This window comes from Myotis daubentonii, chromosome 3 (assembly GCF_963259705.1).
Source record: "Myotis daubentonii chromosome 3, mMyoDau2.1, whole genome shotgun sequence".
NCBI classification, from domain to species: Eukaryota; Metazoa; Chordata; class Mammalia; order Chiroptera; family Vespertilionidae; genus Myotis; species Myotis daubentonii.
In genome coordinates, this window is record NC_081842.1 from 87,642,751 (window position 1) to 87,660,232 (window position 17,482).

Here is a 17,482-nt window from a genome sequence, read left to right on the forward strand (position 1 = left end):
CATGATGCCATTTACATAAAATGTCTAAATAGAAAAATGGATAGAAATGGAAAGTAGAATAATGGTCATCAGAACTGGAGTTGAATCAGGGATTTGGGAGTGACTGATAAACACAGGGTTCCTTTTTTGGAGTGAAGAAAATGTTCTGAATTAGATTGTGGTACTTGTTGCACAACTGTGAACATACTAAAAATCATTCACTTTAAATGGATAATGTTATGGTATGTGAATTATATCTTAATAAAGTTTTTAAAATGGTCCAAAGATCTTAACCGACAACTCACCAAAGAAAACTTATAGTTGTCCAATAGGCAAATAAAAGATGTTCCCCATGAGATGCCGTCAGGGAAGTGCAAATTAAAACAACAATGAGACACCACTACACGCCTATTAGAATATACAAATTCTAGCACACAGACAACATAAAACAATGGTGAAAATGTGTAGCATTAGGGATTCTCATTCATTGTTAGCAGGAGTGCAAAATGGTATAAATACTTTGGAATATATATATATATATATATATATATATATATATATATATATATATATGTTTCAGTTTCACAAAATTTAGCATACTTTTACCATATGAACCAATAATTATATTCCTTTGTATTTATAAAAATAAACTGAAAGGTTATATCCTCCAAACAAACAAATAAATAAACAGAAACATCTGCACACACATGTTTATAACAGCTTTACTCATAATTACCAACCTTGAAAATATATATCCTTCAGTAGGCAAAAGGATAAATAAACTTTGGTATATTCAGACAATGGAATATTACTTATCATTAAAAAGCAATGAGCTATGAGGCCAAAAAAGACATGGAGGAAACTTAAATTCAGATTACTAAGTGAAAGAAGCCAATCTGAAAAGGCTACATACTGCATGATTCCAACTATATGACATTTTGGAAAAGCAAAACTAGCCTGGCCAGTATGGGTCAGTGTTTGAGCATTGACCCATGAACCAGGATGTCATGGTTCAATTCCATCAAGTCACATGCCCAGGTTCCAGGCTCAATCTCCAGTGTGTGTGGCAGGGAGGTGGGGGGGGCAATGCAGGAGGCAGGCAGTCAATGATTTTTCTCCATCATTGATGTTACTCTCTCTCCCTCTCCCTTCCTCTATCTGAAATCAACACACACACACACACACACACACACACACACACACACACACATACTATAAGAAAAACGAAGAACTATGGAAACCCTAAAAAGATCAGTGGTGGCCAGGGGCTAGAATAAAGGGATGGATGGATAGGTAAAATATAGAGGATTTTCAGGGCAGTAAAACTACTCTATATGATACTATAATGGTAGATAGATGTCATTATAAATATGTCCAAATCCATAGAATGTACAGCAGGAGTGAATCTTTTGGATACCAAAGATACACCATACACCCTGATGGATGAAGTTGATAATAGGGGAATCTAGGGGACAAGGGATATATGGGAAATCTCTGTATCTTATGCTCAATTTTATTGTGAACCTAAAACTGGCCTAAAAAATAAACTCATAAAACATTCAAAAGAATAATCAGTTATCCCACAGTGTTGTGCACATGTCCCAACATTTTCCCAGGGACAAGCAATGCAGAGAGCTCTCTAGCCTTAGGTTACAGAGATCACTGACACCTATGCACTCACAGTTCTCTGGCTCTGGACTGATGGGCTCTTGCCTGGGCCATGAGAATCTTGGGTGAGATTGAGATACATTGGACTCAGGGTCTAGCTTCCCTTGGTCTCCTTGTCTCCTTTCAGGTTTTTCCACTTCCCTTGGATTCCCTGACTAGACCTTTAACCCTGGTCATCTTCTTTGCTTTTCTAGCACTGCCAGAACATTGCTCTTGCTCCTCCCAGTCTGAGTTGTCCGCTGAAAGTCTTCATTGAGCTTAGACATTTCCAAAAGAGGACAAGTGCATTTGATTTTAAGCAGCCTTTTCTTATTTCCTCTTCTAAATTTCCTAAGGAAATAAATGAAAAATATCTGCTTATCTGCTTCAGTGTCTTTTCTCAGCAGGTCTTTTTTTGATAAAAACAATCACAACAACATCAACAGTGTTTGAAAGCTGGAGCTCAAGATACAAAAAGAAGAGGTCATTTGACTTGACAATTGTACAAACAAAGTGGTATTTTGAATGGCTTGAACTTTTAGGTTTAACTATCACTGCTAATTAAACTTGACTAAATTAAACCGTATCGTTTTCAAAGTCCCTTTGGGATGATCTCATGTTAATTCTGGGGGGGGGAGGGGGAGGGCTGAATAAAGAGAGTGGCTGAATTTTGCAGCTGGAAGGGACTGCAGAGATTCAGTGCCCAGAGTTTGAACCAGGGTCTTCTACCTCATCCTAAAGTAGTTCTTTATACTCACTCTGAATTACAAATAAAGCTCACATTTGGGGCAGAAAATAAAAGTAGGGAGCAAATATCTCTTTGTTGCTCCTCTAAGGTGTTTGTTACACAACTCAATCCCTCTTTGAGCATATCAAGAATTTAGTCTTAAAGTAGTTAATTCCAGCATCTCTTCAATCAATCAACAAGCTTGCATCAGGAGGAGCAGTATTTCTTCTCATTTAAAATTTCAGATTCTGGGTGGGAAATATTTTCACTGTGATCTCTCTTTTGCAGCTAAGAGAGAATCTCAATTCCCACACCATCCTGTGTGGAAGATAAGTGGACACTCCTTGTATTGTAAGCAACATCTGGAAATCATTGTGCAACTATTATTAGCTAATCATTTGAAGATCTCTGGTAGGAAAAAGGGAGAATGCTTTCTATTATCAAACTAAGCATACTGTCCAAACCTATGGGAGCAATGGATGAAATTCTTAATAATGAGAAACAGGTTTTATTATTACTAAAGGGTTATGTAAGTATTCAGTTGAGCATACTTATAAATAAGGAAGCAGGTCCCCTTTCTTGCTCTCTCTCTTTCTCTCTCTTTTTCTCCCTCCCCCTCTCTCTCTGCTGTACTTTTTGTTTCTAAATCAATTTATCAAAAATAAAAGTAAATATTAATAAATAATAAATATTTGAAAGTTTACAATATATTTTTCAAGTTATATAAAGCTCAGTAAATAGTGTTGTATTGGCATTAAGATTTAATTTGATTATCAGAACAGCAACACTCAGAAATTCAATTGGTAATGTTAAGCATAAACACAATAAGATATGCTTGATAGTTTTTTACTATTAAATCTCTTGATTTTATTCATGCTTACAGTTAATAAGACATTGCCAGAAATACAAGACTGTTGAGGTTTTGTAATTTTGCCAATGACTCATAAATCATAACCATCTATGTTTTGATAATGAATACTTCATTTTTTCACATTGAATGTTGTGTTAAACTTTAAAACTTACTATTGGAGTTGCAAGTATATGATCTAAGTAGGTCAAAGAAAAAGTAACAATCACAATCCATAATGTGATGGTTTGCTTCATAAATACAAGTATACAAGTCATTCTATAATTAAGGATTTCTAGACTCATTAGAATACCTTTTACATAGGTTTTAAGATGTACAAGTAAAGTAAGTAAATGTGATAAGTGGGAAACTGCTTTTGATTTATAAGTGGTTTATTTAGTAAAACAATGAAACTCTCAACCCCTAAATCTTCTGACATTGTGAACATTTTGAATCATTGGATTAAGAACTGAAATCTACTGGATTTTACACATTAAAACTAGAAATATTTTATCATAATAGTTTATATCTGAGGGAATAGTTTTTTTTCAAGATACCAAATGTGCTGATGCACATTTCTAATATGCTGAGAACTTATATGACCACTAGAAAATGGCAAGTAAATCAAGTTTCAAAAGGAACCAATTATTTACTAAAGAATAAATGTTTAGCATAATATTTATGTTTATAATCTTTAAAAATGATTTTTGAGCCAAGTAAGTTGTACAAAAGCTAATTTATTATTACTATAATATATTTAATGTTACCAGAAATACATTTGGAGTGAAGTGAATCTGAGTAATGGCCTTGGGCGATGAATATTTTGCAGAGCAATGATTTAGGGAGGCAACCAATGGGGGAGAAGAGGGATTCCTCTGTCTATTGTTCCTAAAACTGACTGAAGGTACATATGCCTGCACACACCACACACACACACACACACACACACACACACACAAGTATATGCATGTGCGTATATGTGTGTGTATATATATGTATATATGCATGTGAGGATGCATGTGTGTACACACACATTCACACACAAACACGTATCTTTCACCTTTACCAGCGCAGATCCAAATGGAAAGTGTTTATCTTCTTCCATTGAATGATCAGGCTTTATGTTCAGTTATGCATTTTTCCCCTTTAAATCTGTCTTTGACATAATTTCTTCAAATATTGTGAGGATAAGTAAACAAATTTCAGTATGTCCTAGATTACTTACCGTCTTAAACACTGTCCTTAACATGATAATCTCTTAGATGCTGGAGTGTTTTACCTTGGTCAAAGATTTTCCTTGCTCTTTTTCAAATATGTTAAGGATAATTAAAATTGTAAAAGTGTGCAATTTCAGTATTATATAATTAGCTCCTTGTTAGGCTGCTTCTGTTTCTCTGAAAGCCAATGGTATGATCTAACCTAGGTATATTGCTACAACTATCCACATGATCAAGTGGTTTCCAACTGTTTGTCACTAATATTTTAACCTTGAGTTCCTAGCTCTTATTTCTAATAACTTTTAGAATTTATTTAATTGGATGTTATAGACATTTGAAACTCATTTCTTCACAATCAGTCTCTTTTTAGATTCTAGAACCCAATTCCAATATGAGGAAAGCAGTTTCCCCCACAGCACCAAGCAATTCCTGGACACCAATTTGAAGTCTAAGAATTTAACCTATATCTGTCTACTGGAAGGCAGCATCAGATTCCACAGGTTATGGGTTCTGTGCTACAAGACAGACCCCTCTATCCCTTAAGACACCAGTCACAAACCCAGATTATTACCTGTGCTTCTGACTGACTTGTTGCAGTTTGGAGGTTCCAAGATCCCTTCTTCTTAAGATGCCAATCACAAGTCTATGTCGTTACCTGTGCTTCTGACCAACTGGCTATAAATTAGAGATTAGAGATTACCATTGTCTTCTCCTCCAGGTTTGATTAATTTGCTAGAGTAGCTCACAAACCTCAGAAAAACATTTTACTTACTATATCAGCAGTTTAGTATAAGAAGATATAACTACAAAACAGCCAGATGAAGGAGATGCATAGGGCATGGTATGGGGAAAGGGCATAGAATTTCTGTGATCTTTCTAGGCACAACACCCGCCCTGCATCTCCATGTGTTCAACAAGCTGGAAACTCTTTGACCTCATCCTTCATGTTTTTATGGAGTCTTCATTACATGGGCATGCTCATTTAAATTATTGTCCATTACTGACCTAACTCTTTCTCTAGTCCCTCTCCCCTCCCAAGAGGTGAGGGATGGTACTGAAAGCCACACCCTCTAATGTCTGGTGGGTTCCCTGTTTTAATGGCAAGTAAGTATATTTTAATATTTTATCAAGCTGAAGGATGCTTGTATTTAGAAGATCAGGTCCAGGTGGGGTGGACAGTGAAATTTTCACAAAAATTCAGCATTTGATCTGATATTTTAAATTTACATGGAAATTGAATGAATAGATATGGAGAAAAGGCATTTTGTGTTTTCATGAACATAAGAAAAAGACAACCTATTAAAAGAGTATAGAGGCCTGGTGAGTGTGGCTCAGGGGTTGAGCATCAACCTATGAACTAGGACGTCAAGGTTCGATTTCCACATACCCAGTTTGTATGCTTGATCTCCAGTAGGAGGCATGCAGGAGGCAGCCAATCAATGATTCTCTCTCATCATTGATGATTCTATCTCTCTCTTCCTCTCCCTTCCTCTCTGAAATCAATAAAAATATATTTTCAAATAAAATGAATACAGTGAGCCCTGGCCAGTGTGGTTCAGTTGGTTGAGCATTGTCCAGTGTGTCCAGTGTACTGAAAGGTTGCTGGTTCAATTCCCTGTCAGGGCACATTCCCAGGTTGTGGGCTGTATCTCCAGTAGGGGGTATGCAGGAGACTTCCAATCAATGCTTCTCTCTCACATTGATGTTTCTCTCTCTCCTTTTCCCTTCCTCTCTCTATAAAAATCAATAAAATAGTTTTTAAATACTAGTGAGATCCAAATGTATTGGCAAAAAGTTAAAAAAAATGATTGGCAGGAGAAAAGAAAACTTTGGTAAGTGTCCACTTTAACTCACCACTGAGAAAACTTCAAAACATGGTTGTTTCCTGTCTTGTACTCTTCTAGATATTTCATGAATGCACCAGGAGCCTCTAAACCTCTGTTAATTTCATTTCTTTCACTGAAATGTTATCTCTCTTCTTTGACCTTCAGTACCAACTATACTAACAAGTCATATATATTCCTTAATCATTAAGAAACACTTATGTTTGAGGCAGTCACTGTGCTGGGAAAGGGCAATGCTAGAAGCAAGTGCTATGCCAACTTCTTGGAATCTATAATGCATTCAAAAATATAAGGCTGATAATGAGACAGTTCCATTCTCAATTATCTTGTCTCTTATGGAAAAAAAATAAGTGAATGTATAGAATTTTATGCAAGCAGTTTTGTTATCTCAAAAGCTGCATCTTCTGTGATATCCCCAAGTAGAAGGGATGCATATAACATCCATATCTCTTTATTTCATCAATTCTGCCAACAGAAGAACTGGTGAAGCCCTTACCTTACCCTTCTCTGTCAGTCAATGTATGTCTGTGTCTTTCTACCCCCTATAAATTTAGGAAAGGTCATAGATATGTTAAGTAATATGTTGGTAAAAATAAATAAATAAATATAAATAAATAAACAAGCAAACAAACCTGAGAGTTGTTCTCAGCAGTATCAAATAATGGCGAAAAATTATGGACACTGAGAATGTAGACAAGACCATTGGAATTAGCTAGAGTGACCATTGGTGGCCTTCGAGATATTAGTTTCATAAAATGGTAGGCACCTAAATCGGATCAAAAAAGAACTAATGACAAAGTACAACCCACCATACTATAATCTAATCACGTGTTTCTAAAAAATCACTATACTATAGAAATCAGAAGAATAAATTCCATAGCACTTATAGAGAAAATGGAGTTAGGATGATAACATTCAAAAATTCTATCAGTGAAACTTTAAAACAAAACAAAATAAAGTAGAAAACTTTAGGAAACTAATAAAATCTGTAGTATAATTTTAACATTATTAAATAGGCAGAAATATGTAAATATAATGTATATTAATATGTATAAAATATATATAATATTTACTACAGTAAATATGACACTTAACCTTGAAAAATACCTGAAATTTACTTGTAGAAGTGAGCATAAGAAGAGATGTAGCAGCTTAAGAGTTATTGTTAAGTGATGGAGGGAAGGTTATCTGAATCAGACAGAAAGTTGTAACAGCATATGAGGCAACATACACACATAATGGACAGAGATACCTACAGATGTTCTCGTGTGTGTGTGTGTGTGTGTGTGTATGTGTGTGTGTGTGTGTTGCTCTGTGTCTGGTTTCAGCCAAGTGCAATTTTTGAATTCATCTAGTGCTTCTCATGGACAAAATAATGTATTTGCAAACAAACAAAAATCTGTGTTTTGCTCAGTTTCTTAATATATCACTGTAATAGGAAAACTTTTCCATTTTCAAGACAAGCATTATAGCAGATCTGACCATAAGTGGTGAGAAAGTCTGATGGCTTTGGCAGTAAAAGGAAAAAATGAGAACGGATGTTACAAGAGTGTCAAGAGAGTGAGAAAGTTAGTGTTTAGAACTTTAGAACAAGATGAAACCAAATTAAGAACTACAAGATTGATAAGGTCTTAAAATAAGCTATCCAGGGGAATTTGTGTTCTGCCAAAAACCAAAAGCTGAACTATAGAAACCATGTTCTAGTGATTGCATTTAAAAGAGGGAAGGATATGCTCAAAGATTATATCAGGATTCTTTCTGGGGGTCCTTCAATCCCATTCTAACTTGGCACTGTGCTATACCTACAAGTCAAACAATTCCTTTAATAGAAAGCTGCCTGTATGGAAAACACTAAAACTTTTTTTCAAAACTCTTTTAATTCTCATTATGGGAATGTTTCTTTTCTTTTTTCTCTCTCACTCTATGTCAAAGATGCTACATATTGACAAGTTTAGAATATCCTATTTAGCAGGCAACACTATACTCAGTTTTCTTCTGGCTGCTTCCAAATCCATTTGAGCAGAAAAATAATGTGTTATCTCTCCCACATCTAGGGCTCTGTGGATTTCTGTTTTAACAAGGATAAAATATTTAAGCTAAGTGGGTAAAATATAGATGGAATTTCAGACATTGTGTTTTGGAAGAATCAGGAATCATAGAGACTTCTGGGAATAAAGAGTTTCCTTCTTACCAAGGCCAATGAAGAAACATTCCTTTTTCACTCCCCATAGGAATTCATTTATCTGGAACTAAATAGCATAGAGAAGAGAAGCAGAGTGAGATTGACAAAACTTATTAGACAAATTTGACTGAGTCATTTCTCAAGAACGTATCTTGAGTCTTAAAGAAGATGAAAATCAGATCTCTATTTTAAGCTAATGGGGCCATTTGTTCCTGTTGCTAAGTATCTCTTGCAACAAAAGTTCCTTAGCTATCGCTGCAATATAGTATTCTGAGAGCAAAGAAATATTTTTTATGTAGGAAAATTATGAAAACTGATTTATTTAATTCAAGTAAGTGAAGAATAACACAGGGATCAAATACATTTTGATTTCTTATAACAAGGTTACTCCCAAATATGCCTGTGTACTCTCAAGTTCCACACCAGCCCCTGCCAGGCATTTCTGTTGTTCAGAAACTGCAGCACTGTATCCCAAGTGCCTTCAGTGATTCAAAAGGAAAATTCTCTGACCCAGTTTGATTTTCCATATTTTGCTCAAGAGATTTTTCCTGGAACACCAGTGAAATGTACCTCTGGTTCCCTTTTTAATGCTTTACTAAAGAGCCCTCGTTTATTTATTCATTGTTTCATTTATTAATTGATTAATGAAAGCTATAGGCCTTGTTTCCTTCATAATGTTTATCAAGCATTCATTCACTGTTCCAGTTTTTTCATGTAAATATTAAGTGCCAGAATTAGTTTAGGAATAAATATATATACAGTGAGGCCTTGACTTATGAGTTTAATTCGTTCCGTGACAGAGCTTGTAACTCAAATTACTCGTATGTCAAATCAACAGTGAACGAGTGAGACATGTGATGCTGGGCTGATGTTGTGGCGTTCACTGTGACGTTCTCTGAGCCAACTAGCAGTGGGGTATCTGAAGCTGGCTCATAACCCGAATTTTAGCTCGCAACTCAAAGCAAAATATCGGCCAAGAGACGGCTGTATCTCGAAAAACTCGTTAGTCAGGACACTCGTAAGTCAAGGCCCCACTGTATATTTATTCACTTGATACTTGAACAACTTGAACAACCTGGATTTGAACTGCACAGGTCCACTTTATACACTGATTTAATTCAATAAATATTGTAAATGTATTTTCTCTTTCTTATGATTTTAATGACATTTTATTTTCTCCAGCTTACTTTATTGTTAGAATGCAGTTTATAATACATGTAACATACAAAATATGTCTTAACCAACCATGTATATATCAGTAGGCTGTTAGTAGACAAGTTTTGGGTGAGTCAAAAAAAATTATATACAAATATTCAACTGTGTAGGGTGTCATAAAATGGTAGTTTCATAAAATGAAACCCTTATATTGGCTGTTTAAGGGTTGTCTTATCTATACTAATAATAGAAAAATGTGCAAATTGTCCGGGACACCATCACAGGAACAGTGACGACCAAACAGCAGGCTGTATGGGGCGACTAGGCCAGCAGGGGGGTTAATGAGGGACAACCAAACGACTGAACAGCAGGCTGCTTGGGGCGACCAGGCCAGCGGGGTGGGGGGGCAGTTGGGGGCAACCAGGCCGGCAGGGGGGGCAATTAGGGGTGACCAGGCTGGCAAGGGGTGCAATTAGGGGTGACCAGGCTGGCAGGGGGTGCAATTAGGGGTGATCAGGCTGCCGGGGGGGGGGCAGTTAGGGGCAATCATTCAGGCAGGCAGATGAGCAGTTAGGAGCCAATGGTCCTGGATTGGGACTTCCCCTGAGAAGTCCAGGATTGGAGAGGGTGCAGGCTGGGCTGAGGGGATACCCCTCCCCCCTGCATCAATTTCATGCACTGGGCCTCTAGTGTATATATAATGCATATTATATGTATTATATACATAAATTCATATGTAAATAAATATAAATTTTAAACAACCTTATCCTTAGAAAATATGAAAATGAGATCATCACAAAGCCCAGTGATTATAATGCTTAGTTATGCTAAGGCAAACTTCTGCTCTTATAAAACTTAGCAAATCTTTTGACAGGCATACTTATAAATCCCTTGGCAGTGTAATTTAAACACTACTCTAGTCATTATAAATGAAGTAGGGTATATGCTTATCAGAGTATGCTAAATTCTTTTATACTGATAGTCTGTTTCAGCAAAAGCTTAATTTCAGATTACTGTAAATTGGGTGTATTACAATAATGACAGAATAAAAGAAATATGCAAAGGAGCATTTCTCATAAACTGAATGACACCATGGGTGATAGGTACTCTTTTCAATTGAAATGCATTTTTACTAAGACCATTGTTTGTTTTCATTATTTCTTTTAAAACCTCATGCTATTTTATAAGGAAAAAAATCAAGTTTCCATTGCTGGAGAGCTGTTACTAATTCACATAATGGCAACATTGCTTTCAAGTGCTTTTTTAATAAAAAAACTGAAATTAGTGTGTTATATTACAAGGTGCAGAAGGAAATTTATCCTAGACATTACAGCTACATTATAAAAATGTTACAATAATTGTATATATTTCAAATCTGAGAAATAGTACTTGTCATCTGAATATGAGTTCCAAATAATGAAAGTTGCAAATCAGATTATAAAATAACTGCTGAAATTTACCCTCAAGATGGTTGTATCTTGTCTCTCAAATAATCAAGACGTACTGTACTTCACATAACAACATTTCTAATCTATGATAATAAAAGCATAATATATAAATCGACCGAACGGCCGAACAGCAGAACGACAATCCAGATGACCTTCCAGACAACCTTCCAGAAGAAGCCTGGGCTGTGAGGGTTGAGGCAGCCAGGGCTGCAAGGGCCAAGCCCCTTGCATGAATTTTGTGCATTGGGCCTCTAGTACTCTTACATGAATAGGAAACATGAATAGGTCAGGTTATGTCATTATCTATATTATATTTGTACTGGATTTCTTATGAATGCAGTTTTATTCTCTGGATACTAAGCATTTTTATGAACTCCCAAGTAGAAATGAAAAAAAAAAAAAACAAAACAAAAAAACGTAACAACAACTGGAGTTGAGGCTGAAAAACTGTTTGAGTTTAGTGGAACCTGAAACATAATCTGCAAACCACGGTTCCTCTTCATTTTATGTATATTTCAAGGGAAATTTAATTCAGATGTTTCTGATTAATGTACTCTTAGCTCATCAAACTTGTGCAAGAGTTATTTGATTTCCAGGAAGCCTTTTTCTTTGCAAGGTACTTTCCTGTGTACAAGGAAGTCTAGTTTTGCCTGTGTTAGATAGTATACAAAACTGGTAACATTTCTGATGCTTTTTAAAAATGTGTCTGAGTTCATACTTTTATTTGTCTTCTTATAAAAGCCGTAAAAAAAAAATAACTGATATACTAGAAGTGACTTAATCAAACTCGCAAAATTAGGAAAATAATTTGTGAATTTACATTACACTGAACCATACAATCTTTGACTGCAAAATGGCTAACATATGTTAGGAGAAGTAATGGGAATAAATTGAACCAAAAGTCAAGGGATCTGGTTTCTAACCTCAGTTCTACCACACACTTTCTAGGTGATTTTCAAAGAATCATATTTTTTCATTTTTATCTACAAAATGAAAGGGTTGGATAACATGACTCCCTCAGAAAGGATTCTTAAAGGCTTGTCTAATTTCTGAATTCAGTATGTATTTTATCAATAATAGAATATATAGATAACTGTGCCTCTAATTATCACCATTAAAAAATTTGCTTTATCTCAATTAATGATCTTAAGTCACTTAAATTTATAGAAAAGTACATTTTGGTCAAAATTTACTAACTAAAGTTTCACAAAGATAGTTTCTTTAACATTTTTCTGTTACCTTACTTTTATTTAAAAAAAGCAAATATATGACAGAGACTGAATTATCGGTTGATTTTTTTTTAGATTAAACTATGGTATTTACACATGACTATATAGCTATCACATCAATGGTCATTACATGAGAATTAATATAGCAATGATTACCCTAAAACACTGAAAACTTTGAGATTATTTTATTAATTGTGATAGTGTGTGTTATGCTTCAATAACAAATAGACCCTGTGTCACATTGGCTTTAGGCAAACATAGGTTATTTCTTGTTCACATTACATGCCCTTTTGGGGTTGTCTGGATGCTTTGTTCCAGCCTGTCACTCAGGAATCCAGGTTAATGGATACTTCATCTTAAGACTTTTTTCACAATCATAACAACCGTGAGAAGGACATACAAATCACTAATTGGTTTTCAAACTTTTACAGAAGGTATAACTTCTGCTTACATATTAATGACCAATTCAAGTTATCTAGCTACACATGAACTTCAAAGGGTTGAGAATGCACAAGACTATCATGTGCTTGGAAGCAAATGAGAAATAAAGAGTAGACAGTATAAATGACTTCCATAGACACACAAACACTCATACCACACAACTTTAAAGTCATATGCAGTGAGGTAGTGTAGCAGGTTAATTAAGAAAGTGAAATTGACCTGCGTTATCATCTCACACCTGTCAGAATGGCTATCATCAACAAATCAACAGACAACAAGTGTTGGAGAGGATGTGGAGAAAAAGGAACCCTTCTGCACTGCTGGTGGGAATGCAGACTGGTGCAGCCACTGTGGAGAACAGTATGGAGTTTCCTCAAAAAACTAAAAATGGAACTCCCATTTGACCCAGTGATCCCACTACTAGGAATATATCCCAAGAAACCAGAAACACCAATCAGAAAGGATATACGCACCCCTATGTTCATAGCAGCACAATTCACCATAGCTAAGATTTGGAAACAGCCTAAATGCCCATCAGCAGATGAATGGATTAGAAAACTGTGGTACATATACACAATGGAATACTATGCTGCAGTAAAAAAAAAAAAAAAGGAACTCTTGCCTTTTGCAACAGCATGGATGGAACTGGAGAGCATTATGCTAAGTGAAATAAGCCAGTCAGAGAAAGATAAATAACACATGATCTCACTCATTTGTGGATTATAGAGAACAACATAGACTGATGAAAAGGGACAGACACAAAGACTGAGAAACAGCAATCAGGCTATCAATCCCCAGAAGGAAAGTAGGGGAGGGCAGGGGTAAGGGGAAGAGATCAACCGAAGGACTTGTATACATGTATATAAGCCAAACGAATGGACACGGACAACAGGGGGATGGGAGCATGAGTGTGTGGGGCGGGGGGTGGGGGGGAGGTTGAGGGTTAATGGGGGGGGGATGAAGACACATTTGTAATACCTTAACTAATAATAATAATAAACAAAAGAAATATAATCAGACACAATTGCTAAAAAGCCTTTTGAAAAATAAATAAAAAAATAAAATAAAATAAAGTCACTGCACACATGACAAAAAAAAAAAAAGAAAGTGAAATTGTCCAATTTTAGATTTTGAAATCAAGAAGTGAAAGGGTTTTTTTCCTAATTAAAATAATTTAAAAGTCATATAATTAGATATCCTGTAATCTCTATTTAAAATGTTAATTGTCTTTACTGAATTCAAAATATAAAATTGCATTATCATTAATTCTAAAAACGACCATTTTTATATTTCTACTAGAGGCCCAGTGCACAAAATTGCATGAGACCCAGATCTGCTGGGCTAGCGGGGCCCTGACTCCCTCCCGCCACACTGTGAGACTGAGGCCTGCTGCACGGCGAGACCCATCAATGCACTTCCTGGTGACCTGTCGTTTGGTCTCTGGCATTACTATGTTATGGTCACTAGCCTTTTATAATGTAGATAAAATCCTATTTCACTTAACAGTGATATCTAAGGATTTAGAAATATTTACCACAATTTTAAATAATAGTTAAAATTCCACTTATTTTATACATATCATATGTATCTCATTTATACACTAGTGCCCCGATGCACAAATTTGTGCACATTAAAAGGAAATTAATTAGAAAAAAATATTTTAATATCACTATTTGCCCTCTCTCTATAATAGAAGTGTCAACCAAATTCATGATTGACAATGACATATCAAAACACATGCATGCGATTGGTGCCAACGAGAGCTTTATATAGAGCACATGCACAAATCAACTTAGCCTTTTATATAGAGAGAATAAACTTGCTTAATTAGACCTGTTCTCTGATGTAGCTAAACTTTTCCCAGTTTAGTGAAGCACCCCAACTTCTCTTTCAGGTAATTGTCATCAACACAGCAATAAATATCAACACAAAACAGATTATTATTGTAGATCACACAGGGAGAACAGAGAGTAAAATATTTAACTGCAGCAGTGTTTGACTATATTCTGTGCAGTGAGAAACCCAAAGTCATTTTCAAGGTCCACCATTTTTTACTTCTTTTCAGTCAGGTCAAGTTTCTAAACTTTCTAAATCTCCATTTTCTAGCTAATGGAAAGAAAATAGGATTCTGAGTCTCCTATCTACCTACTACAAGACTTCTGTGAGGATCAAACGAGATGAGGCACGGGAAAATGCTTCACAGACATTTGGTTAAAGGGGGAAATGTTTGCACCTGGCTATAAAGCAAGTCGTGTTCCTGGGCTGGAGAAACTCCAAGGAGGCGAGTCACTAGGGAAAGGAAGCCTGGTGTTGCTATGTGACATCATTACCTGGCACCCACAGTGACCATTTCTGGGCTGGGCTGGGCTGTGGACCGCATTTTACACCATGGGGTCTCAGCAGCACTGGCTGTGATTTGGTGGGGTGTTGCTTCAGGGTGGTGATGGGGCCTGTGTCCCACTTAGGGGAAGCTGAGTGTTGCTTTGTGGGCTCCATGTCCACAGTGCCTTTTCTCTGTATGCATCACAGCAGCTACTGCGCTGAGCATCTGCACCCTGGTGGTCAGTGTACATCATAGTGACTGGTAGGACAGTCAGACAGTTATATTATATATTATCCTTTTATAATATATTACATATATTATATAATATAATATATTATCCTTTACATATCCAATACATAATATATTATCCTTTTATATATATACTAGAGGCCCGGTGCACAAAAAATTGTGCACTCAGTGGGGAGAGGGGGTCCCTCAGCCCGGCCTGTGCCCTCTCGCAGTCTGGGGACCCCTCGGGAGATAACGACCTGCTGGCTTAGGCCTGCTCCCGGGTGGCAGAGGGCAGGCTCAATCCCTAGGTGCACCCCCTGGGTGGGCTCAGAGCAGGGCCGATTGGGGAGTTGGGGTGCCGCCCCCTGTCATGCACAGAACCGCAGGGCAATCAGGGGGTTGGGGAGCTCCCCCCTATCAGGCACAGAGCAGGGCTGATCAGGGGGTTGGGGCGCATTCCCCTGTCACGAACAGAGCAGGGCGGATAGGGAGGTTGTGGCCATGCCCCTTGTGACACACAGAGCCGCAGGGCGATCAGGGGGTTTGGGCGCTACCCCCTGTCACACTGATCCCGGTGCCTGGAGGCCTCTCAGCTCCACTGATCCCGGTGCTGGGAGTCATATTACCCTTTTACTATATAGGATAGAGGCCTGGTGCATAGGTGGGGGCCAGCTGGTTTTCCCTGAAGGGTGTCCTGGATCACGGTGGGGGACCCCACTAGGGTGCCTGGCCAGCCTGGGTGAGGGGATGATGGCTGTTTGCAGCTGGTCACACACCCTTCAGGGTGGGGGTCCCCACTGGGGTGCCTGGCCAGTCTGGGTGAGGGGCTGAGGGCTGTTTTCAGGCTGGCAGGTGACTGAAGCTCCCAACTGCTCCTTTTTTTCTTTTTCTTTTTTTATTCTGGGCCAGCTTTAGCTCTGGCTCCAGCTCTGAGGCCTCTGCTGCTGAAAGCAGGTATCTGGTTTGTTTGGGTTCTATAATCGACACAGTATCAACTCCAGCTCTGAGATCCCAGCGGGCTGATAGCAGGTTTCTAGGGTTTTGTTTAGCTTCTATATTTGTAACAATGTTTCAAACTGCAAGCTCAGAGGCTGGCAAGGCAGGCAGGGAACGTTGGTTTCCTCCGTCACTGAAGCAAGCAAGCCTCATGCTAGCTTCAAGCTGCCTGGCTGCCGGCCGCAAAAATCTTGGCTGACAGTTAATTTGCATATCGCCCTGATTAGCCAATGGGAAGGATAGCGGTCGTACGCTAATTACCATGTTTCTCTTTTCTTAGATAGGATATATGTAATACATATTCTGTGACAAGAGTTAATCAAAATCACAGTATATCCAATCTTTGTCCCCAAAAGAAGCAGTTTATTTGTATTGTCTTTACTTATTTATCTTAAAATTATTGATTTATTGCTCAGAATGTGTGGTTCAGTGGTTTTGCATTGGCCTATGTACCAGGAGTTCATGGTTTGATTCCCAGTCAGGACACATGCCCGGGTTGCTGGCTAAATCCCCAGTAGGGGGCATGTAGGAGGCAGCTCATCAATGATTCTCACTCATCATTGATGTTTCTATTTCTCCCTCTCCCTTCCTCTCTGAAATTAAGTATTGATTTATTACCATTCTGAATGTTTTCATAGATGTAGAGCTAATAATTTAAGGTATGCCCTTTTAGAGTCTTTATTGATAGATAAAAAATTGCAAATCAATCTTCATCTCCCCCTTAAGACTTTCTAATATACTTATAGCACAATTTCTTGTCCCTGTTTTGTTAAATTATTTTATCTAAAAGTTAATGATGTTTATATTTTTTAACTACCTTAAGTACTGTTTAATGTGGAGCCAAGTAGTTTAATTTTATATTTTTATGCAGTTTGTTAAATCTCCCTTTGTGCAGCTAGAGTGAATTATTCAGAAGTTATCTGATTTTTAGAACACTGAACATGCTAAAATCAGATCTTGCAGTCTGTTTGAACTTTTTGGAAAAATCTAAGTGTTATCTACCAATTTTGTTTTTTTGTTTGTTTGTTTTTTTGTAGGGTTGATGAAAATCTTGGCTCTCTGCCAAAATTGTATGTGTCCTGGCCAGTGTTGCTCAATGGTTACAGTGTAGTCCCCCACACCAAAGGGATCTCAGATTGATTCCCAGTCAAAGGCATGTGCCTGGGTTTAGGGTTTGCTCCTTGTCCCTGGTGGGGGCACATACAGGAAGGCAACC